Source organism: Camelus ferus, chromosome 3, assembly GCF_009834535.1.
Source record: "Camelus ferus isolate YT-003-E chromosome 3, BCGSAC_Cfer_1.0, whole genome shotgun sequence".
NCBI classification, from domain to species: Eukaryota; Metazoa; Chordata; class Mammalia; order Artiodactyla; family Camelidae; genus Camelus; species Camelus ferus.
In genome coordinates, this window is record NC_045698.1 from 103829811 (window position 1) to 103853750 (window position 23940).

The window sequence follows — 23940 nt, forward strand, 5'->3', positions numbered from 1 at the left end:
CCATCCTTAGAATTTTGGAATTTTTTTTTTAAAGCAAGTAGCAAGGAAGCTGTTGAAGTTCTTGGCAGCTGGATGTCCTAACAGAGCAGTGGTTATTCTGGTGGCAGAGCAGGGAGAGAATGGAGACACGGAGACTGGACAAAAGACTACTGAACTTGCCAAGGTGAAGGACGATGTTGCCTTCATCAGAACAGTAGCAAGAGAAGAGAAAAAAGGAGATATGTCTTGATTTATAAATTCTTAAATCTGTCATAGGAATAAGGAGGTAAAAAATATAAATACTAAACTGTTAAAATCAATGCAAAAAACATGACAAAGATAAAGAAGATGTTACAGAGTTTCTCATGCATCCTTTCAGAAAATTGGGTAATTGTGTATCTCTAGGTGCTTCAGTCCAGAACTAAAGGAAATTCCTACTGATCACACATATGTTCCAGCAGCTGCTGCTCTATCAAGACCCCTGGTATTCAGCCTTGAGAACCACGCTGGGATCCTGGGCTTTCTGGCATCCCCTCATGAGCACTGAGGCTGTGCTCTTTGGAGAGGGTCCCTAGGGAAAGGGGAAGGGGACAGGGAAAGATTATGAGGTAGGATCAGCCTGTCTCCAGCAGTCATGGAACTGTCGATCATATTCCCCTCTAGACTAGATGCTGAAGTTGTCCTTCATTCTTGTTCTGCAAATGTTTCCAGATCATGAAAGTGTATGGCTGGGAGATTTCTAAGGGGCTACCACTCTTTGCTTTTAGAATTGAAATGAATTCAACAAGCATTTATTGAAAATTTGTATGACAAACACCACTACACACAAAGATAAATAAGACAGTACTTTAACTCCGAGCGGGTTCTGGGTGAGTAAACTCTCACGTATACGGTTAACAGGTTTCTCTTCCTCTAGTCGATCTCCAGATGTTGCTGGTCCCCAGGGCTTCTTCCAGGTTATCTCTACTGGCCCCACCTATAGAGTTGTGACTCCCAGTTTTATATCCATAGCCCTGACCATTTCCCAAACCCCAGTCTCATACATTCAATTGTTTCTTTACCAAATCCACTTGGATATCTGATTGGCACCTCAAACCTAACATAGCTAATGCAGATGTCTTTTTTACTAGTCCCTCAAAAACCCTACCTTCCCCAGGTTTTCCGATATCAGTAAGTGGCACCAGCACATGCCCAGTTGTTCCAGATCTAAGCTTAAAAGTCACTCTTTCTTTTTTTTCTCAATCCTTTATTTCTCTTATCTGGTCCACTAAGAAGTCCTATTTGTTTTACCTATAAAGTATGACTCAGTGTGGTCAACTTCTCTTAAACTCCTCTGATGCTGTCACAGCACAGAGGAAAGAGGCAAAAGCTCTGGGAAAAGCCTGAGTCACTTCCTAATCATGTTGTCCTCTTGAGTGAAGCATGGGCTTTTCTAATGGGAGATACACAAATGGCAGAGGAAGGAGCTGGAGAAAAACTTGGAGCCACACATTGATGCATGTAGAGAAGGTTGTGAACTGGGAGAAGACAGACCTGGGGTTAGATTTCCCAGGTTCCACCATGATCGATAATTAAATTTAATTCATAACAACTCAATTTCATTATGGGAGAAATGGAGAAACATGGCAGCACTTGGATCTAAGTGCAATAATAATAAAAGCTTACAGTGACTGACTGCCACAAGCCCGTCACTGGATTCAGAGCTTAACATAACAGCTCTCATCTAATCTTCACTAAAAAACAGGGGGACATACAATGATTCACAGAAAGATTAGGTAATTTACCTAAGGTGACTGAGTGGATAGGTGCTGAGGCTCAGATTCAAATCCAAGTGGTTTGAAACTGAGAACCAAGCTATACATCCTGGGCTGCCCTGCCTTATACTGCATTCTAGAAAGGTAACTCTGGCAGCTTGACAGAGGCTGAGTTATTAAGGAGGGAAAGACTGGAGGCAGCCAATCCGTGAGTCTGCTTCAACGGTCGGAGAGGCCATGGCCCCGGGGATGAAAAAGGAGGTGACAACTCTGATACGTGGAGGCTTTGATAGAATCATGTCCTACTTTTCAGTATTATTAAATTCTTCTCTCCCATTGTAAATAATGAATACCAGCTCTCTGATGTTGCTTGCAGCAAAAATATGCAAAGCAACAGCCGTGTTTTACATTTTACTTTATAATCCTTTTCAAAAAATATAAAATATGTGCCTGACTTCGTGTATTTTCAGCCTGGGAATTACTGTGAACTTAGTCCCATAAGGCTGGAAAAAAAGAATAGGATTAATAAATTAGTAACGTGCTCAGGAGAGGAAAAAAGCATCATAGGAAGTTAAGGATGGAATCAATTTATAGATACCTTAAGGTAACCAGCTGCTCATAACTATGGTCCTATATACGCCTCTGCTGGAAGGCAATCTTCCAGAATCTTTCCCATTTGTGATGGCTGCCTGGCGATCGCATGAATTCTTATACATAATTTCACCGAAATGCTTCTTCTGCCTTGTGCTGCCCACCAACCCTCCCTTTGTGGACAGCTTTGTTGAAATATAATTCACATAGCATAAAATTCATACTTATAAAGTGTATAATTCAGTGGTTTTTAGCATATTCACAACATTGCACAACCATTACCCCAGTCAGTTTCAGAGCCTTTCATCATGCCAAAGAGAAAACCCATACCTATTAGCAGTCATTTCCTATCCCTCACCAAACTCGCCCAGCCCGGGCAATCACTCATCTACTCTTTGTCTCTATAGATTAGTCTCTTCTGGATATTTGGTGTAAATGGAATTATACAATATGTGGATTTTTTTTTTTTTTTTGGTAACTGGCTTCTTCCACTTTAGAATAGTATTTCTAAAGTTCATCCTTACTATAGCATGTATCAGTATTTCATTTCTTGTTATTGCTGAATAATAGTCCATTGGGGAGCTAAAACTGAATTTTTTTTTCTCCATTCATCAGTCGAGGCACACTTGTGCTGCTTTTGCTAAAGCAGTTTGAGGTCAACCTTCCAGAGAAGCTGCCAGCCATGCAGAGAGACACCACCCCTTTAAGGAGGGTGCTCCAGAGCATAAAGGAGTGCTTGAAGGCATCACTGCATGCAGATGGAATGTTTCTGGGCCACCCTCAGAGGCCTCATCACTGATAATGTCTGATGTAGCAGATGATCTGGAGGAGGGACATAAGCCTTATTTAACTGAGGGCCAATCCTGAGGGTGAAGAGAGGAGGAGGGAGCTTCACAACTTAAAACACTTGAAGGAATTTTAAGCGAGAGCGAGGTTTCCAGCTCTTAGCTGCCCTGATGGCAGTGCTAGCCCCCAGCAAAGCGGTGAGGCACTAAAGGTGTGACTTTTAGCATATCCTTCTGGTCCTACTGTGTCCTTAATCAGGTACCTCCTACAGCCACCAAGGCTGAGGATCACTGCTTGAGAGCCAACCTTAATGCAGGAATATATTATCAGTGGAAGAGTTATAGCCATCATTCATTCATTCATTCATTCATTCAATAGACATTTACTGAGAAGGACATATAGTGTAGTGTTGAGAGTAGAGCTCCCCAAATCTTTGGTCTGGTTGTGTTAAAAATCTACTCGAGAGCTTTAGTGGTTGGAGCTCCATTCTGGAGATTCTGATATAGTAGTTGCTGGGTGATTCTCATGCACAGGCATCTTTGACAACTCCTGGTTAAGAGTATGGGCTATGGAAACCGACTACACTTCAATTAAAAAAGAAAAAAAGGAAAAAAAAAAGAGTATAAAGTCAGACAGACGTGAGTTTAAATTCTACCTATGTATTTAGTAGATGCAATACAGATTTGGATAAATCATTAGTTCTCTAGGTCTCAATATTCCTCATCTCTAAAATGGGTGTGAGAGGAATGGAAATATATAGAACTATGGCATTGGATTGTTTGACAATTACATAAAAAATGTAAGGGGTACTCTCACACAGCTCAGGACACACGAGAGCACAATTTATTGAGTACTTTCAATTCTGACTACTGGCTAAGGTGTTGGAGACACAAAAGCCTATATGTGCTGTCCTCAGGGTGCTTAAATTGAGTAAGAATGACAGGGGATACACAAAAATCATGACAATTCAAGTGTCACGCTGTGGAAGATCTCAAATATTAAAAAGCCATTCTTATTCTTGGTTCTCTAAGACTCATCTAGGCATTGGCACAAAACCCCTGAGAGAGAAACTGCAGAGAGTGGGGAGTGACGTTAACACGAGCAGACGAAGTTTCTTTTCTTCCCCACCGTGATTTATCCCTGGGTATCACTTCTGGAGACCAGAAGTAGGATGCTGTGTTTGAAGTAATCTTGGAATCATCTGTTCCCAGCTGTAGCCCTTTTATGTCTTTTAGAGTTTCAGGAACCTGAGCATCTATTTTTTACAACAGAATGTCCAGGTTTAAACATTTCCATTCAGCATTATTCTTTTTTAAAGACACACACACTTCAAGATTAAAATCAAGAAATCAGAAACATTTATTAAATAAATTCATCAGTATTTAAATATGATGAATCTACTCTTTAGATCTTAGGTTATACCCTTGGTTGCACAGTCTGCCCAAGAGAGTAAAAATACCCTAGAAATCCTAATATGATGTCCATCTAACTTTCTACTGCCCCTGATATCCTAAAATACCATGCAATTCTTTATCAGAAATGTGGCCACATATTTGGTCAAGAAAATATAACCACTATTTATTGGGCAATGTTCTTGGTTTTTTGTAGATGTTAAAAACTGTGAGCATCATTCCTACTTCCTACCCTGTAAGAGGAGACAAACATCTGTAAAAAAGAAATTCTAGGAAGCAGTGAATAATATAGTTGGTAAATGCTGTGGGAGGAGCTTTAGAAAGGACTGAGACCATGAAGCCAACGGAGAAGGTGGCACGAGAGCTCAGCCTGAATGATGCTACCTGCTTCACTGAGTTCTTATTCTGGGCCAAGCTCTGTGCCAGGAACACTAACTTCAAGTACACAAACTTATCTCAATGAACTACCCCAACCAACCCCTTCAGATATGTACTCTTATTATTTTTTTAGATAAGAAAACTGAAACTCAGAGAAGTTAATTAACTGGAAAAAAAGTACACAGCTTTGAAATGGCAGAGCCACAACTCAAATACACATCTGTCAGTCTCCAAAGCTTCTTAGCTATGAGAACACTTACTTGAAGAAAGGGCAGGATTCAGCACTGGCTGTGGGTAGGCTAAAGAGATGACAGAGGCATGAAAACATCAGCTGGGGGCTTACAGAAGAGAATCGTGGAATGTAGTGGTTAGTTTGGGAGATGAAATCAGAAAAAAATTGGTTTGAATCAAACTTCCTAGCTGTATATACTTGAGAAATTAATTAAACTTATGGTTACCAAAGGGGAAAGGGAGGAGGAGGGATAAATTAGGAGTCAGGGCTTAGCCGATATAAACTACTGTATATAAAACAGATAAACAACAAGGCCCTAACATATAGCACAGGGAACTACATTCAGTATCTTGTAATCACCTATAATAAAAAAGAATATGAAAAAGAATATATACACATATAACTGAATCACTATGTTGTACCCCAGACACTAATACAATGTTGTAAATCAACTAACCATCAATAAAAACAAATAAATAAGTAAACTCGCTAAACATCTGTTCCCTTACTGTAAAATGGAAAAAGGGATATATTTACCGTCACTGAGCTCGTGCAAGGAAAAAAAATGAACTAAAGTGTGTATATGATTAAAAATTATTATTATTATCATTATCATTGTTACTATTTTTCCAGGACCAAACTATCCACAAAAAGCCAGCTGAGATTTTAAGGGGAGAAGAAATGATTTATCACTCCTTTGTATTAAAAGATGGACCGAGAAAAGCACAGAGATCCCTGAAAAGACTAAAGCAATTCATGCTTACGCTTTTGGCGAAATGAGACCTGCATCGGCAGGGTCAGTATTCCCAGGAGTCTTGGCTTTGTAGCTGGTTCTGCCCTAAGCTATAAGCTGAATAAAGTCGTTATTAATCTTAAGAGTTTCCAATAAGGCTGTTGCCTCTGAGCTATGATTTGAAAAGCAACTATAATATCAAAGAGCTAGAGTGCATGTGTATGAAGCTAAATTCTGCAACACTTCTCCATAATTAACATTTGGCGATGCCCACTCCACCAAAGCCTTGCTAGCTTCTCTCAGCCCTTCTCCCTCTTCCAAAGATGCTGTTGTAGAGTCAGATGTTGCTAGTGTTTGAAACAAATCAATTAAACTTACTTTATTCCTGGTGACCTGCACAGACATGTTAAACTCTTCTTTATGCAGGAAAAAAGTCTCCCTGGGCATCCATGAACTTGACACAGCAATCGAATACAAAGGCGGAGCTGCTATTTAAGCACACACAACTCCAGAGTTCTAGTTTCCCTGTATAAAGGGAATGTGGTGGTTGGGCTGTGGGGTCAAAAGTCTTTTAACCCTTTACCCACCTCTTGGAAGAAAATGAGTCTCAAATGCTAACATCCAACATGGTAGCAACTATGCATTTTCAGGATTGTCAGGGGCAAGCTGGTATGGCACTTTGTTATTTTCTCCGTCTCCTATTCTTCCACCGACTTGCCTTCGGTATCACATAATAATAGCAATTATTTTATTATTACAAATTATTTAGTCAACATGTTCAATTTTTCATATGAAAGAATGCTTTATGAATGGAACCAAAGTTGATTATTCCTGATGGATTTGTTTTTTAGATCTCAGGTTTAAATCTTTGTATTAGAAATATACTCCATGAAATGTAAGTAAGAGAGCTCTCAGCACTGCATACAAGAGACATCTAACCTCTCTAAGGGGGGCTGTCAGGAAGGTTTGGTAGAAGTGACGTCTAAATTACCATACAAAGCAGGTTGGATTCCTCCAGATCTAATCTACTCTGCACACTTTGCTCATGCAGTTCCTTGTTTGGCTTCTCTTTTCCCTCCTACTCATCTTTTAGAGGCCAGATCCAATGTCTTCTCATATCACTTTCCTTCACACCTCCTCACCATTCCCTGGGCAGAATAAATTATTCCCTCATCTGGGTTTCCATTCTCACTTTAAAGACACTTCTTGTAATATTCGCCACTCATTCCTTAGTTTGTTGATTCATCAATTCGCAAATATATATGAAACCTCTGGAGTTGGGGGGGGGTGTCTGTGCTAAGCAAGAGAGAGGGTCCCTGTCCTTCCCAGTGGAAGAATCTGCAATTTCATCCAGCGTGGTAACTGCACACGTGATGGGAGATGGGAACCACAGGCATGTGGGTGGGTCAGGAAAGACTCCTCAGGAAAAGTGACATATAACAACGATCTATCAGATGAAAAAGAATCAGCCAGCTAAGGATTAGAGCAGGAAAAAAGAACTTTCCAGGGAGGAGTGCTGAATAGGAAGGTCCAGGGGTTAAAAAAAGAATATAAATGATGCTCCGGAGAAAAATATAGGCCAGAGTTTGAACAAATGGGAAAATTTCAAGAGATGAGCTTGGAGAGGCAGGCAAGGAGCAGCTAGGAGAGAAATGTATGAACTCTGTTAAGGGATATGGACTTCGTCCCCCCAGCAATGTGTGGTCACCAGAGTTTCATAGCTGGGAGTGCCTTGGTTACATTTTGGCTTTAGTAACAGTCCTCTGGCAACAGAGGATGGAATGGACTAACGGGGTAAACACGGGTGCAGGAAGAACAGTTTGGAGGCTGTGGCCATGATTCATTTACATTATAGTTACTCTTTACTATATGAGTCCCACTTAAGGGGAAAAGCTGTCTCATTCATCTGTGTACTCACAGTACCTGTCACAATGACCGCCATGAAGTTCAATTTAATTAACATTGGCCCAGATCCAAGAAACACACTGAGAATGAGAAACATATTTCACAATTTCAACAAAGATGATTTACAACAGGGTTCGTTATGGGACATTCCTTTTACTTTGTGGAAGCCCTTTGCGGCTGTTTTGATTTTTGGGCACAGGTTAAAGCTTGGTGTAACAGTTAAATCAACAATAATTTAAATACATTTTTATTTAAGCCATATTCGGAGGTCTCACGATCCTTGCTGCTGTGCCTCACATCCCAGGCGTCATTTCACGCAGCACTGAGTCAAGGCTTTTGTCTGGGTTTAGAAGGCATTCATAGGGGTAGGTTTAGCAAAGGAAGTCACCAGAGCTACACATTCTTATTGTCCTTTCTTTCTGGATTGAAAGTATTTTACAGCTACTGTAGAGTGATGGGGACCAACTTCATTGGACTGGGGGAGAAGTTTCAAACCAGGAGATGCTTGTGTATTCAAGGTCAGACAGAGAAGAAACATGCTTCAGAGCCCCTGCCTAAAGTAGGCACTTGCTCTAGGTGTATGCTGTTATAAAAAACAAACCGGTGTGTAAAATTCAAGACAGATCACTGGAGGGAGTGGGCTTCAGAGAAGTGTATTTATACGTGATGGCAAGCCTTTCCATTTTAGGTGTAAGTGAAGCACGTCTAACTTACGCTATCGTTTCCTTGGTGACTGCTTTCAAAGACCTTGAATTAAAAAAAAAAACCATAAAAGCACCTTTGCAAAGTGTCAAACATGAGCAGAAATTCCTATATATATGGGGTGAATAATGTGTACCTGCTACTTAAAAAAAAAGGGGGCAGGACAACTTCTTTATTAAGACTTACATAGATCATTAACTGAGTAACAGCATATGAAGTTTGAATAAACTACTTTTTGGATGTATTACTTGGCTCTATTATAAAGAATTGCATTTAATTTCACACTACCAAAGAGAAATTGGCTATCAATATCTTCCCTATGTTATAATATGTTACCTGGAGTAAAATAAATTACAGAATAATACAGATTATTATTTTATTATCATTTAGGATTCTGTTTTGAGTTTTGTCCCAGAGGCTAATGTTTAACTACATTTTTTTCCAATTGATGGGATCTTGGAAGCAAGACTGTGAGGCTGACCAATGAAAAGCAGTCAACCTAGCCCCACCATGTGGGCCATACGTCATAGGATCATCATTGCAAAAAGCAGATCAACAACTATCTCTTGAACCATAATCATGTGCCGGGTGTTATGTGAGAGTTGAAGATGATACAGCACGTACCTGCCAGACAAAGCTGCATATGCCATGTGCCAGAGGGGTGAGGAAACACACACACACACATGCAGGAGAACCAAAAGAACAGAAGCACGAGGACAAGGACTATGTCTCTCTGGTTCCTTGTTTAATCTCAGTGCCCAGGGCCGTGCCAGGCACAAAGTACATTCTGAATAAATATTTCAGAACAAATAAATGACTTCACCAAAGGAGAAGGCCTTATGGTTAAGGCTGGAACATGAGGGAGGAACAGGAGGGATTAAGGAAGGGCAGAAAGGTAGGACAAGTGGAAGGTAAGTGTGGGGAATAAACTGCAGATTGCAATGTCCAACGTGGAAGGTTCATTCTGGGGAACCAATGGATGTGCAGCTAGGAAAAAAGGGGGGAGGGTAAATTATGAATGTCTTGACTGCCTGGATACTGATTTTACACTTTGTTTAAAACTTACTGAGAATCTGATAAATATTTTTAAGAGATAAGGCATGATGCAAATTTTTTTTTAAAAGGAAAATTAATCTTGACGTTATGTGCCAGGCAGAATGAAACAGAAAGAAACCAGAAGTTAGAGGTCCTGGTAGGAATCCATTACCAATGTTCAGATGTAGAGATGAATTTTGGATTAGGATGGAGAAGTGCCTTTTCCTTTCCTAATCAAAAGCAACTCTTATTCATCTCACATCATCATTTTCTTCATCATCACTCAACATCTTCTCTTTATTGAGCACCTAATATCCACACATGTGCTGATCATTGGGAAGTAGTGAGAGAGCGATGGGAAGGTTGACCATGACACCCAGTCCTTGCGTGCGGGACACTGGAAGAATGTGGGTGCCATCAACGAACTCACTCTGATGAAAGGAGTCATACATGCACTTACAGGTAACAAGAGCTAATAATTTCAGGGTGCTTAGTATAAGTCAGGCACTGTGCTAAATGATATATATTCATTTTCTCATTTAATCTACAACATTGTAAGTATATAGATAAGGGGAAAAGCACCTAAAAAAGAAATATGAGTTGTGCAGTATCACTTAGTTAGTAAACAGCAAAGTTAGAATATAACACGGACAGTCTCACTGCAGAGTCTATAAACTCAGTGATGATGCTGTACCAGAGACACCCCCATGTGTTTTTAGGGAAATCACATGTGAGGGACAGAAGTACCATCTTTTTATTATTGATTGGTTGACTGATTTGTCCACTTTCAAAATGTACTCCACAAGTTATCTGAAAACAATTTCCAAGCATTTTATGGAAATAGACTTCCACAACATTTAAAATGAAATAGTACCTATGTGCACACAGAAAGCTAGGTGTTCAAATAGCAATAGTTTTGAGTGTCAGATGGTAAGACGTATTAATTTAAACTTAGTAAGGCTTTTCTTTCCCACACCCAAGACTTCTATAATAATTGTTGTATAATTTCTCTAGTCTGGGTGGGAGGGGAGTAGGTATAGCTCAGTGGTAGAGCACATGCTTAGCATATATGAGGTCCTGAGTTCAATCCTCAGTACCTCCCTAAAAAAATTAATAATAATAATAATTTCTATAATCTGAATGAAATAATGTTTATGAGAAAAAAAAAAAACAAAGAAGAATTCAGTGAGGAAAGAGGAGCCAAGAGAAATTAAGGCTAGATAACCAGCTGAAGCTAGAAGTGAAGCTGGAACATGTAGCCACGCTTTCACCACCACATCATGAAGAGCTGGAATTAACTCACACATAGAGACCTTGTTCCTAAATCTGAGATGCCCTGGACTCCAAAACGCCCCCTCCTCTCCACTGAAGAGAGAACCAGCCATTAGGCACAGCGAGTCATGGCACAGCTGTCCACTCTATAAAATCCGACGATGGAAATCAATAGGATGGGAGCGAACTCCTTCAAAATGTATGCCGGGCCCCTTCTCATGAAGGGACTATGTAGTCAATCAGACTGGAGTTTGAATAAGTCATTTTTTGGCAATCACTGGTTGGGGCTGGTGGATGGCAAGGCACTGTTTTCTATCAAACCCACCTTTCTCAGGGAAACCTTCACTGCCTGCCAGCCTCTCCCATGAGTATCTTTCAGACTCAAGAGTACAGATGACTTAGGGAAATTAACTGCAATGCTTATGGAATTAACTCCTCCCATTCAGTATCTCTATCTCTTTCTGTCCAGAGTCAGGGATTTCTCTGGTTTACCACTTGGCCCCCAGTGCTTAGCACTGTACCTGACAGCAGATATTCAGAAGTCAAATGTTTGCTGAAGTAAGTGAATGGAGCCAACGTGAAATTTTCATTGGCAAGAGAAAAGAACTCCTTAAACCCACAAAATCTTAATGTTGTTCTCCCCAAATATAGACTATTACGAGAGGAGGTGTAATTTACCATTGAGTTAATCATAATGTTCTTGTTACTCCATATTAAACTCTGAAGTATAGCATCTAATGTAATTTCAAATGTAAACAATTTACATCTGAGAAATATGTTTTTCCCCAGTATTTTCTTTGACTTCCTACCTACCTCTTGGCACAGAAACTAGGAATTACAATTTCTCTTTTAAGATTTTAAAAACGATTTCTATAGACAACTTTTTTAGGAAGAGCAAACTCAAAGGCTCCAATGTTTTGTCTCCACACAGACCCACAAGGAAGATTCTGAGAGCCAGTCATTTCTCTTTGTATAGGAAGCAATCTTTGGTATTCCAAAGCCCTGGAGTGCTGTCCTATAATATTCTAGGTCATCACAGACTTCGTACAGATAATTATTATATATACACGAACTGCTTACTCACCATGTACCATGACAGATGACTACTACTACGGCTGCTAATCACGATCATCATTATTATTATTATATTTTTAATGCTCCGAGGTGGGTGTACAAGTCATCTAGTCCAACCTCAAAGGTATGAATTATGAACCCTCTTTACAACTTTCCCCACTGGGAGAGACTGCCATGTAAATAATGACCTGCAGGCTTGAAGCTGTAACGAGCACTGTAACAGAGAAGAAAAACCCAGCACCACTGGAGTACCTAGGGGGAGATCCAATTCCCTGGGGAGGACTAGGACGGCATCTAACAGAGGGGTCAGCTGAGTGGAGTTTTGAAAGATGAGAGAGGATTTGTCATGTGGTTGAGGAAATAAGGAAGCACTGAAGACATGTTCTATAAGAAGATTTGGTAAGAATTATGGACGTACCAAGACGATTGGTTAACTGGAGTTGGGGGGAGGATGCATGAGGAAGAGGAGAAAATTTGGAAAGGGCTCATCTTTATATCTGATATTAAGCTAATCTCTAGTCTTACACCTTATGTAAAACATTAAATCTGGGGGAGGAGGGTTTCATATTCTGAGCTGTAGACTGAAAAATTGTTCAGTAATAATTCTACTGAAATCTTCCTATATATCAAGCACAGTATTTACCAATGCACATATATTCTCTCTCTAAAACTGAAGTACAGTCAGTTACAATGTGTGAATCTCTGGTGTACAGCACAATGTCCCAGTCATGCATATACATACATATATTCGTTTTCATATTCTTTTTCATTAAAGGTTATTACAAGATACTGAATATAGTTCCCTGTGCTATACAGCAGTAACTTTTTTAAAAAATCCATTTTTATATATAGTGGCTAACATTTGTAAATTTCAAAATCCCAAATTCATCCCTTCCCACCCCCTTTCCCCAGTAGCCATAAGATTGTTTACTATGTCTGTGAATCTGTTTCTGTTTTGTAGATGAGTTCATAGTGTCTTTTTTTTTTTTTCGATTCCACATCTAAAACATATTCTTGATGTAGGTATCTTTTTCCCACTGTGCAAGAGAAGACGTTAACATTTTAAAATTCGCCCAGTGTTACACAGCTTATATGTTTATGAGCCATTCATCGATTCAACTGTTTCTTGAGAGCCTATGATGTATCTGTCAAAATTTAAAATCAGGTCAGCCTGATTCAAAGACATTCGTTTTAACCACTACTCAGCCTTTGTCTCTTCTTTAGGATCAGAAAGGGAATATCTTTTTTTCCCCCAGTTTTGATATCTATTATTAGCTTGAAAATTCTCAGATGACTCAAAAACAATTCCTGCTCTATAGAAATCAAAGTGTAAGTCCACAAACACATTTCTTGTCCAGAGCATTACAAAGAGCTGACACAAGGCTGTGTATCATTATTGCAACAATGCTCTGAAACCTGACGGAGTTCATCGCTTAGAGCATTTCACCGATAAATCCCATTTTTCAGGGCACTTAAAACCTAGCAGTTAACATTTTTCCTGTGTAAAATTGGGTAAGAGAACGGAGTACTTTACTCCTGCAAAACGGTGCACACAAAATAGCTATTAAGTCTTAAATGATCACATGAGATGGATAATTAAATAAGACGGGATTTGAAGCCTGAATCTACGGCTGTGATTGAAAAACTTCCTATACTGTTGACCTGGTTACTTTAGACTGAGTCTGACAAAATATAGCCAATAGTAGTAAATAGTAACCAGTAACATTTCCCTTGTATTCATGCAGATGAGGTAACAGAGACTTAGTGAGGATGAATAACTGACCGTCAGACCAGAGCTGTTAAGTGCTGCACTGGGTGAACATTTAATCCAAGCTGTTTTGACTGTCCAGCCCATTGCCTTCACTCTTTCATGATAGTGCCTCCCTCGGAGGGTGGTGGTGAAAGTTCGGAATAACAAAGATAAAGGATTTAGCAAGGTCTGCATCAAATAAGAGATCTGTTTTAAAATCAGTTCACTGGCCAAATGCCTATTGAACACTTAACAGCTACCAAGCACTGTTCTTGGCACTGAAAAAATAAATGAAAACAGACATAGATCTCTGGTTCGTGGAGGTAACGTGTTTGCTGGGAGAGGTACACAATAAACATGATAAATACATGCATAAGTATTCTGATAGATTATGACAAAGTTCTATGGAAAAAAAATAATAAAGCACAGACAGTGATGTGAAGGGTCCAGGTGGCGCTGAGATTTTAGATAAGGGAAAGTCTCACCAAATAGGTGCTATTTGGCTAAAGTCTGAAAAGGGTGAGCCAGGCAGATGCCTAGGGGGAAATGCATTCCAGAAGCACCGGGGCAGGTCCAAGAGCTGCACAGTGGGCACAGACATTCAAGTTCTAGGAACTGCAGGAAGCCAGCCAGGCTGGAGGGGATGAGCAAGCCTGGACAGAAGCCAAGGTGGGAGGGCAAGTGGGTGCAGACCACATTGTGCTTTTTAGGACATTTTACCTCCACTTGGGCTTTTACTCAGAGTGAGGTTCCATTGGAGGCTGTGACAGGAGGGGTGCCCTGATCTGACTGAGGTTTTAGCATCGCACTGACTGCAATGATAATTGTAGAAGAATCTGCAGTAAGTAAGAGTGGCAGTAAGGAGACTGGTTTGGAAACCACTGCAAGAATACAGCTTTTTTAGAGGTGGTGGTGGCTTAGGTCAGGGAGGGAGCTGTGCAGATGGTGGGAGGGGCCAGAGATAAGCTGCTGTAATCCTTTTGAAGTTGCTGTTTGGCCAAAATTCTGACCAGTCAATTGTTGAGCTAAGATACAAAGTCAGAGAGGCCTGAATGAAGTATTAAACCTGTGCTAGAGTGTTTGTCTCTAAAATTTATCAAGCTCGCACTCTAAGAAAGGCATTATGCCAGGCACTGTAGATGAAAGAGACAAGGGTGAACTGCCCCTTTGAGAGCTTAACTCTATCAGGAGGACAACACAGCACAGCTCGATGTGAAGGCAGAACGTGGCCACAGGCATTCTTCCAATAGATATTGATTGAGTGCAGTTTTAAGTGCTGGAGATAGAGCTGTGGACAGAAGAGACAACAATCCCTGCTCTCATGGGGTTTATATTCTAGGAGAGCAAGACAAAAAATTAGCAAGCAAAATATATACATTATATAGCATACCAAAAGGTAACAACGAGGGACTCCATAAAGGTCAACCCTGTATCTGCTCAACACTGTGACAGTAAAAAATTAGAAACAATATCAGGTCCATGTGAAAGAAACTGGCTTAATAAAGTGGTGTGTCCAGTCTACACAGTGGTATGCAATGGTTAAATAATATATAAGCAGAATATAATGAACCAATGAGACTAGCTGTACTTCAAGACATATTACTGAGTCAAAAGAGCAAGATGAGGAATGAAATACCAAGTAATTTTTTGTATCTACACACATATGCACTCTATGTGCACACGAGGCCACAGCATATTTTGCAAAGATATGGGTGAAGGGTTCCACCTCATTCCGGGATCAAAAATGCTTTGTATACTGTGCTGTACACCAGAAATTGACACATTGTAACTGACTATACTTCAAAAAAAAAAAAAAAGTCTTCCTAGATGCTTCCCATCATTTACTTCAAACCCTCTGGGGAATGTTGCTCTGACCCTTCCCGTCTCAACCCTGGGTCAGCGTGCAGGTGATCCTGCGAAGCTGCGGCAGGGGCACCACCGCAAGACACACTGGGGCATCCTCTGTGTGATCAGCCCCACCCTGATGACAGCTCTGACGACGACATACCTTGATCTGCTTCTGGAAAAGCTGAGACCCTCGGAGTGGACAGGTCGGTCCTGGGTGAAAACAAGATCTCTTCTCTTTTCTGCCTTCCAGGATGCCCATGGGGGGTTGGGGGTGACTGGAGCCTCATTCTGGCCACCTTCCTCCCCCTCTTTTGTCAACATCTGGCCCAGTGTCTCACTCCTCTCAGCCTTCCCAAGATCAGTAAATGTGATAAACCACCGCTGCCAACGTGCTAGCAGATAAGGTCTGTGTGTACAGACTCTCCCACCCCCCTGATATGTGAGTTTTATTTTAAAAAGGGGTTTAGGAGACACAAGCATTGCATGAGATTTTATCTGAGGAAACTAGCGTTACCCGTAAACCACCGTACATAAATTCAGTTGTTAAAATGATTAACTCTCCTACCTTCTCCACTGTACACAGATTCAACGTTATTGTTATTATTAACCTTCTCACCTCCTCCATGGTATACAGATTGGGAAATGCTATTAATAAACCCCCTCCCCGAGCCCTGCTCCTTCTGTCACTGGGAAGATATTTGCATGAACTGTGTGTGCTAAGCTTAAAAGGCCGAGGATTTTTAATCTTCCCTATTCCTGGTATTGCCTAACATTCTTTCTCCTTTTTTTCCACAAGTTGGTAAGTCCACAAAGTGTCTGAACATGCTTTATCTCATGTAAAATTCACAAAGAGACTCTGAGACAGATACTACGCTCCCCACTTTAGAGATGTGAAATTGGGGCTCAGAAACATGAAGCCAGTTACCCAAGCTGCTACAAAGCTGGGATGTAGCCAAACGCTGTATTGATGTATCACCACCGAAGCTTAGCCACATAGACTTTTTCTCCTACAGCCTCACCCAGAAGAGGGGAGTGTTTTTCCCTCTTTCTGCTCAAGGACACAGGACGGTGCTGGCTGATCAGTGGAGGAAGGGGCACTGGGGCTGCAGTGAATACAAGGGCCTTGTGATGGTCCACATCTGAGTGAGAGGATGCTGATGTGCTGCACCCGTGCCTCTGGACTCTGCACATCCTTGTGTCTCTTCATTCCTATGTTTCCCTGCACATGCGTCTATTTCTGTGTCCTTCTTTCAAGCCATTGAACAGAAGACCCCCTCCTGCCTCAGGGCCTTTACACATCCCACTCCCTCTGCAGGGTCCTCTCTTCCTTAGAGTCTAATGATCTCAGCTCAAGCGTAACTGACTCATGGAAGCTGTTGTAGATTGAGCTGTGTTTCCTAAAAAAGATACGGTTAAACCTAAACTCCTGGTACCTCTGAATGTGACCTTTTTTGGAAACAGGGTCTTTGCAAATGTAACCAAGTTAAGATGAGGTCATACTAGATTCGAGTGGGCCCTAATCCAATGACTGGTGTCCTTTCCAAAAAATGGAATATTTACACACAAACACCCACACACAAAGGAAAGAACACCTGGAAGACGGAAGCAGAGATTGGAGTGATGCTTCCTACAAGCAAAGGAACACAAAGGGCTGACAGCAACGACCAGAACCTCGGAGAGAGGTGTCAAGAAGTCTCCTCAGAACCTCCAGAGCGAGCCAGCTCTGTTAATAGTTGGATTTCAGATCACTGGCTTCCGGAACTATAAGAGAATACATTTCTGTCATTTTTTGCCACCAACTTTGTGGTCATCACGGCAGTCCTAGGGAAGCCTTCCTGGCTTTCAGAACAGGACGGGTTCGTCTCACGCATGTTTCCATAGCATCAGCTATTTTTCTCTAAACAGCATTGTATCACAGCTTGTGGTTATGTATTTGCTTGACTTTTTGGATCAATATTTAACCCCCACTAAAATGGAAGCCCTATGAAAGCGGATAGCGTTGGGTTTTGCTCACCAAAGTGACTAGCATAAGAACAGCACAGTATACAATGAATATTTTTTAAATGAAAAAAAAAGAGTGAATGAATGATTAGATTGTTGAATAGCAAAAAGAGAGGACAGCACTTGTAACTCTGGCCTGGGAGTATAGGAAAGGCATCCATCTGAAAGCAAAACAAAGCTCTCCGTTTCTCTCTCGATCTCTGTCTCTCTGATTTCTTGCTGCTGTCAAGTTAGATTCAGAACATTTGTCTTTTTAAAAGTCTGTGGGGACTGATAAGATTGACAATACAGTTCATGATAACAGGGAAAACTGTCAACACCAACATTGATGACAAATACTGTAAAACTGTGGGAAAATGAGCACAAATGATTTCTTTCTGTAAGTTAAAGTGGATGCTTTTTTTCACTTGCCGTATCAAACAGTTCAGTAATAATTATTTGCACCATCAATTTTGTATACAGTCTAAAATGGCAGACAACTTTTACTTAATGAAAACAGTAAAAGTCATATATATTTTTCCTATCTTTAGTGATAGCTATTTATAAACATAATCACAAACTCGTATTTCTTAACAAGCACAGAAAAGTGATGTTGCATTACAGTTAAGGGCAAGAGCTCTGGGATCAGACTTCAGGCTTAAAGACCAGCTCTAACCACTTAGGGTGTGACCTTGGACACATTACTTAACTTCTCTCCGCCCAGCTTTTAATTTCTGTCTCATAGGTTGTTGGATGGATCAAATAAGCTAATACATGCAAATACATACAAGAGTAATTGGCACATAGTAAAACTCAATACATTTTAGCATTATAATTACTGTTAGACAGCTGACATTTGATGAGACCATGGCGAGCAGTCATTGAAATAATCTCATCCATTTATGTCATAGCTACAAATTACAAGCCATTTTCCTTGTTCATCTTTCAGAATTAAAAAGCAATGCACAAAATTGGTGAATGATGCGTGGGGTTAGGGATGGGTAAGAGACTTTGCAAACACATTTCTTTGTAATAAAAAGTGTTGAAAGCTTAATTAATCTTTTTATTTTTGCCAAGGGGGCACGGGGCATAAAATTTCAAAAACGGAATTAAAATTAGTAAACCCTATTTCCATTCTTCTAAAGCCATTAATTTATTTTTATGGTAATCTTTTAAGTTCAAAATTTTGCACTTTAGTCACAGTCCTGTCAAGTCAAAATTTCAAAGGACTTAAAAACTCAGGTTAATAGAATGATTTAAATGGTTTAAAGACTCAGAATTACAACTAATTTGAGGGTTGAACTTCTAAACATACAAATCAGATTTCAGTAGAAAATCAAATCCATTAAGTGCCTATCTGTGGTGTTTGCTCCTTCTCAAAGGAATACTTTCTTCTAACACCACTTATAGTAATTCATTTGCTAAAGAATTCTATGGTCAATTAATTAATACATTTAAACTGATGATCAGAATAGCCACACTAGAATTTAGTTCTTCTCTTGATGCCAAGTAAGATTACCCTCATTGAATCTCAGATTTAATGTTGAATTGTCCGCTGCAGTTGCAACCACCTACATTGGAAAAATATTGAGGTTTAAAAAATCCCTGAGGGACAGGGGTACAGCTCAGTGGCAAAGAACATGCTCAGTATGCACGAGGTCCTGGGTTCAATCCCCAGTACCTCCGTTAAAAATAATAATTAAAAAAATAAAATTCCTTTAGTGTTCTATTTTGACCAGAGAAGATAAAGTTCATTCGAGAGGGATGTCAGCAGCTCGTTATTTTGAAAGCTGTTTCCCATCATGCCTTTGTGGCTAACTTTGGGATTACATTCTGATTATGGGCAGCTAAAATAGAAGCAGGTCTCCTCAGTGGGCTGTCTACATCATAAGCAGTCATTACCCCAGGCCACAACTTCCTGAGAGATGAAGAGGGCATGGCAGGAAAATGAGCCACCCCAATAAGATGCCTACGGACCCTATCATTGTCTAGAAAATGGACAGGCTCTGCTGGTCAAAGCCACTGTCTGTCATTCTCCCCCACTCCCTCTGCAGCTTTTGCAGTCTGGTGTGTCATTTGGCCTCTTGTGCCTCCCTGAATGTGCCTTCATATTATATCTCCTCTGGAGACTGCCTCTGTCTCAAGCTTTTCCAATCTCTTAGTATTTGTTCAAATTCATTCTTATTTGTCGTTGAGAGTCAGAGTTCAACTTTGAAAAAAAAATACAGTAAAGATGGAAACAACGGTTCAATGAAAGAAAACAAAACACTAAATTGTTTTGACTGGCGCAGAAGTTAATTTTTAAGTCTTCTTGGTCTTTTGACCAAAGTAATGCATATACGTGGCTCAGAGCTTATCAAATTGTGACAAATGTGTTTGTTTAAGGTTCTACAATGGAGGCTGAGTAACTTGAAGGCACAGTATAAAACAGAAGGACGGGCAAGCAAGCCACGTTGTTTTATTACGTGACCACTCTTAGATACAGCACCAGAACGATTTTCTCCCCTCCTCAAATTTAGACTGAGGATGAGCACTCGTGATCAAGTTAGAATCAAACCAAGCTGAAGACATGAGAAGTATTAACACTCAGAACTCTTTTTTTTTTAATTGAAGTACAGTTGATTTTCAATATTATATTAATTTCAGGTGTACAACGTAGTGATTCAATATTTTTATAGATTATACTCCATTTAAAGTTATTATAAAATAACGGCTATATTTCCCCATGTTGTTCAGTATGTTATTTATTTTATACATGGTGGTTCGTACCTCTTAATCCTTTACCCCTATCTTGTCCCTCCCCCCTTCCCTCTCCGCACTGGTAACCACTAATTTGTTCTCTACATCTGCGAGTCTGTTTCTGTTTTGTTATAGTCATTCGTTTGTTTTATATTTTATACTCCACTCATAAATGATATCATACAGTATTTGTTTCTCTTTGACTTATTTCACTGAGCATAACAAACTTGAAGTACATTCATGTTGTTGCAAATGGCAGAATTTCATATTCTTTTTTATGTTTGAGTACTATTCCACTATATATATGTATGTGTATGTATATGCCACATCTTCTTTATCCATTCATCTGACAGCACTTAGTTTCCTTCCAAATCTCTGCTATTGTAAATAATGCTGCTATGAACATGGGCGTGCATGTATCTTTTCAGATTAGTGTTTTTGTTCTCTTCAGATAAATACTTGGGAGTGGGGATTGCGGGATCATATGGTAGTTGTACTTTCAGTTTTTGAGAGAATTCCATACTGTTTTCCATAGTGGCTGCACCAATTGACATTCCCATCAACAGTGTTACTAGGGATCCCTTTTCTCCGCATCAACACTCAAGACACTTATGGAGTAATTTTTGTACTAAATTGGGTGGTTTATAGATAGTTACCAATTCGATTAAATTAACTGCTCTTTAACACAAGCTTAAATGAAGAAAAGCTTGTATGGTGGTTGAAAGGATATAAAAGAAAAGCAAAATGGCACCAGTTGCCAGGTTTCCTTCCACACTCACTCCACAATGGAAAAGACTCTCAAGGATGTGGGCTTTTCCCCCTTAGATTCAAGGTGGGCAAAACTTATGATGGTTTCCCCTAGTTTGCAGTTTGGCTACACCAGTTCTCATATTTCCTCTCTAGAGAAAGCCAGATGAGTAGTATCCCTTCTTAGGGTACTACCTAACAGAAACAGCACTTTCCAACTGCAGCAGCCCTAGCCTGTGCCCCAGGCCTAGGTGTTTATGGTCCCCCCCCCCCCCCCAGCTTCTGACCTGCAAAGCAAGGCTTGCTTCTCTCTTCCCCTGTCCTTACAGAAGTGGAGGATGTACCTTTGTGTGTGATGGGGTAGGGGGAGCAGAGAAAGGGGAGAGAGACAGGGAGAGAAGTAGCTCAGGGACCTTTGTCTTCATTTAAGCTCAGGTACTGAATACTGATTTACAGGAATTGAGGACTAACTTTTGGCACAGCTGCTAGACTTAGACTAAGACATAAATTATATAACTCAAAACAGTTTCTTCCTGACAAAGTTATGCTGAATAATACAAGGTTCTATTATGTTATACATTTTAAAGCCACAATGGATCCAGTATCTAACATCTGAGTATAATATATTACTTGCTTCCATTTCAAAGGAGAGATGAAAACAAAACAATATTCTATGGAGATCTTCCCAATATACAGGCTACTACCTCTCTTAACTTTCCTTATCCCAACAAAGGTTAGGTGATTACACAAAGAACATTAAGACAAATCCCTATGGACGTCAAACAAAATTCAGTAAGCAGATAACAAATGTCAGTGATGCTCAAGACTTTTTTCCATATGAAATGAGATTTACAGAGACTATTGCACAGCTTCAGAGGATGTCATTCATGTATGTTCCCTAGTGCTATGCAAAGTGCTGTTGCAAAAATACATACAGTACAGTCTTTCCCTGGTGCACAGTGGCCCATAGAATGATGACTACGTTTCAGCATTAAAAGCTCTTCGCAATCTGGTCCAAATCTCATTTATCAAAATCTGTATAATCTAAGATTTGGCTCTATAGGATCTATTTGCTACCCTTTCGCTGTAATCATCTTATATTCTTCCACCCCTCCTGCCTTTGCTCACGCTGCGACCCCAGCAGATAATACAGAGCAGAGAATATATATATATATACACCCAACTATTACATACGGTAGGGAAAACACCAGGGTATACCAAGCTTGTGCTGTTGGTAAAGGAAATAGAAGAAAACAGGGCTGGAAAGGTAATTTAGGCCAGTTAAAGGCTGTATTTAGTAGGGTTCACGGGGTTTGCTCATGGTTTGAATAGGTGCCTGACATAAGCAGAGCTGCGTATTACTAGGACAAATGAGTTATGGTAAGAAATTGATTGCAACTGTTAAACAAGACAGAGTCAGGATCCAGCCTCAGTGGACATGAAGAAGGACAGATGTAGAGAGATTTCCAGGTAATAAAAGATAATTGACAGACACATTCTGGAAAGTTGTCTACCTTGGTAAAGAGAATAATTAGAGCAGTCTTCTAAGAATAAAACCAGGACACAGAGAGTAGGTAGAAAGACAAGTGAGGTGGAAACAGGGCTGAGGGGCTTGGGTGACGCAGCGGAATTAAAGGGAATTTCTTTTCTATCCATACAGTGAACTAGTTTTCTTAACTATTTTACACACTTAAAAAATGACCTAAAATTTATAGATTAACCACAACAGCAGCAGCCAATAACAGAATGAAAACAGGACGCCAGCAACGTAAACCACCGCCCCAGACGGCTTCATCCTAGGGGCATGTGTCAAAATACGATGACTCGTGGGCACTGGAGACAGGAAAGAAACCCTAGTGTTTGCCCCAAGTAAGGCCTTACTTTTGGATGAAGGAGCCTGTGTAAAATTTCCAAAGAGAGGTAAAAATCAGCCTGCTCTGCTAAAAGAATACTAAGGCAAAATGCCTACTTCAAACTTGCTGATGTGTGAAGAAGAAGAAAAACCATTCCCTGAGACACAGCCACAAGTCATCCTTCATGCGGATGGGTGGGTGGCCGGAATGTATGCTTCCTGTGCTTAGCCACCTGTGGTAGTCAAAAACATGCTGGTTGAAAAACCAGTGCTCCAAGTGAACAGAGAGGAGCAAACTCAAAACCTCTTGGAGAAACATACCTTTAACAGAGCTCAAAAAGTTATCCCAGGTGAAGTTCCAAGATAGAAGACGGTCACTTTGCCATCAGGGACTGGTTTGTGGTTGAGCGGTAACGGCAGAGTACTTGGAAGATAAAGAGAACGCTAATCCTTTATCGTACCGTCTTAGTGCAAGTAAGATGAAAGCAGTCCACTGGAAAAGTAGAATCTTCTTATTAGCACAAGTTAGGCTTCAAAGACTCTGAAACATACTGCTCACTCATGCTCCTTGCCCACAACCTCCCCATTCTTCTAACAACAGAACCTCCTTCGGGGAAACATCCCGCTTCCATTCTCAGTTCAGCTGACTTCAGTAGAGGCAGCTGCTTTCCCCCCCTGCCTCTCTCCTACTTGCCTGGCAAGCTCTGGTACGTGATCTAGAACTGACCACAGCAACTGGTTCTAGGATGTCTAGTGAAAATTCCCAGACTTTTGCTGGAATTACTTCGCTTGAGTCAAAGGACCGTTGGTCTGGATCTGGTAGTGGTTACTTTACCAACACAAGTGAAGAGCTCACACAGAGAACACAGTAGAACCCAAGAGGGAGGAAGACAGAATCAGTCAGCAAGACAGAACCCTGAGATAGAAGCATATGTGAGTAGAGCTCTCTCTCCAGTCTTTCCATTTACATGACATAATACATCATCTTTACTGCTTACATCAGGATGAGTTGTGTTTCTGTCAGTTGCAAAAGAATAACTCCTGACAAATGCACTTGGCAAAATTTGAAATGGATGGAATTAATTTGCAATAAAACAGGAGCTTCACAAAGCATAAAAAGAGCCAGTCCCAGAATTTCCAAGTAGTACAGAACCTCAGAGATCAAAAAGAT

General features: G+C 40.4%; 1 protein-coding gene across 4 annotated transcripts in view; it reads right to left on the reverse strand.

Moving 5' to 3' along the window:
- Positions 1-23940, reverse strand: part of JAKMIP2 (janus kinase and microtubule interacting protein 2) — a 158151-nt gene that overhangs the window by 68791 nt on the left and 65420 nt on the right. The gene's annotated exons all lie outside the window — the stretch shown is intronic.